Source organism: Schistosoma mansoni, chromosome 6, assembly GCF_000237925.1.
Source record: "Schistosoma mansoni strain Puerto Rico chromosome 6, complete genome".
Taxonomy (NCBI): domain Eukaryota; kingdom Metazoa; phylum Platyhelminthes; class Trematoda; order Strigeidida; family Schistosomatidae; genus Schistosoma; species Schistosoma mansoni.
Window position 1 is genome coordinate 4,459,293 of NC_031500.1, and position 2,018 is coordinate 4,461,310.

Below are 2,018 nucleotides of genomic sequence, written 5' to 3' on the forward strand. Positions count from 1 at the left end.
TCTGGCTCTTCTATCACAAACGCAACAACAAATGCAGGAGAAAACGACCAGTGTAGCAGCAGCCTCAGCAGCAGTAGGTCTCAATATAAACAAAGGGAAAAGCAAGACTCTCCGATACAATACAATATGCACCAATCCAATTACACTTGACGGAGAAGCTTTGGAGGATGTGGAAATCTTTACATATCTGGGCAGCATCATTGATGAACACGGTGGATCAGATGCAGATGTGAGGGCGCGGATCGGCAAAGAAAGAGCAGCATACCTACAGCTGAAAAACATCTGGAGCTCAAAACAATTGTCAACCAACACCAAGGTTAGAATTTTCAATACAAATGTCAAGACAGTTCTTCTGTATGGGGCAGAGACGTGGAGAACTACGAAAGCCATTATCCAGAAGATACAAGTGTTTATTAACAGCTGTCTACGCAAGATACTTCGGATCAATTGGCCAGACACTATCAGCAACAAGTTACTGTGGGAGACAACAAACCAGATTCCAGCGGAGGAAGAAATCAGGAAGAAGCGCTGGAAGTGGATTGGGCACACTTTGAGGAAATCACCCAATTGTGTCACAAGACAAGCCCTCACATGGAATCCTGAAGGTCGAAGGAGAAGAGGAAGACCAAAGAACACATTACGCCGAGAAATAGAGACAGACATGAGAAGAATGAACAAGAACTGGATACAACTAGAAAAGAAGGCCCAGGACAGAGTGGGTTGGAGAAAGCTGGTCGGCGGCCTATGCTCCATTGGGAGTAACAGGCGTAAGTAAGTAAGTAAGTAACTTCTACTGTATGGGGCGGAAACTTGGAGAACTACGAAAGCCCATCATCCACAAGATAAAAGTGTTTATTAACAGTTGTCTATACAAAATACTTCCGATCCTATGACCAGACACTATATGCAACAACCTACTGTGGGAGAGAACTAATCAGATTCCAGTGAAGGAAGAAATCAGAAAGAAGCGCTGGAAGTGAATAGGACACACATTGATGAAATCATGTTCGTTTACTCCTGATGTCTTTTTTTTAATATTTATTTCAAATTCTGAAGCATTCTGAACTGCTTGATAATTTCACCTTTAGCTCTTGAAATGTTATTGTATTTCATAGCCTAGTTTATTATTATCATTGAATTTATAGAACTAATTACATTTGTACAAACCAGATAACGATGACTGTAGTTTATCCAAAAAGTACAGCAAGACATTCTTGGAAAATAGTAGAACACATCGAAACAAATTATTCAGCATATAGCTAAAAGTTGTTTTTTTAATGTACTTAAAAGTCAGGTGTACCATTGAAAACAACTTGTCCTCATTAGCTTTTTCATTAATCAAGCTGCTAAACGTCTCTTGTTTGCATAATGCTTATACAAGACAATCTAAGGTGAGATTATCTTTTCCTAGTTTATGCCTATAAGTACTTAAATACTTGTACTTCTCTCTTTTAAGAGACATGGGAAAAGATATTTATCAATAAACTGAACAGCTAAAATTCTTTATTTATAACACTGATTAGTTATTTGTAAGGACCTGAAGAGTACGTCAGCACAAAATATCAGTAGAAGATCTAAAGGTACACCTGAAGGCTCTTTGATAACTTCCAAGATTACGTGCAGCATGTAGTAGTTTGAACTTGTAGATAATGCAACATGTGAAAATTGACACTATGAAACATTGAATTGTATTGTATGTGTTGCAGTTATAGAAAACACAAAAGCGAGTTTGATAATAGTAAAACAAGTATAATACAAAGAGCTTGGAGTAACACTATACATAGAAACAAGCACATTTGATATGCATTTCGTATATTTCACTCTACTTCATCCATTTTCTCTACTTTTGTATTAAAGTACAGAGTAATGATTTCAATATTAAAATGATTGTGACTAAGAGAAAGAAGAACAGCTTCTTGAAATTCACTTAGTATTACTCGTTTGAATCAGGACTCAGTAGCTGAGTGGATAACGCGATGGCGTTTGAAGCGAAAGGTACTGGATTCGAGTGCCAGAGT

General features: G+C 37.6%; 1 non-coding gene across 1 annotated transcript; it reads left to right on the forward strand.

Moving 5' to 3' along the window:
• Positions 1-1,951: 1,951 nt before the first annotated feature.
• Smp_tRNA_01922_Pseudo_TTG.1.1 lies at positions 1,952-2,018 on the forward strand. The gene has a single exon. It is a non-coding gene (tRNA).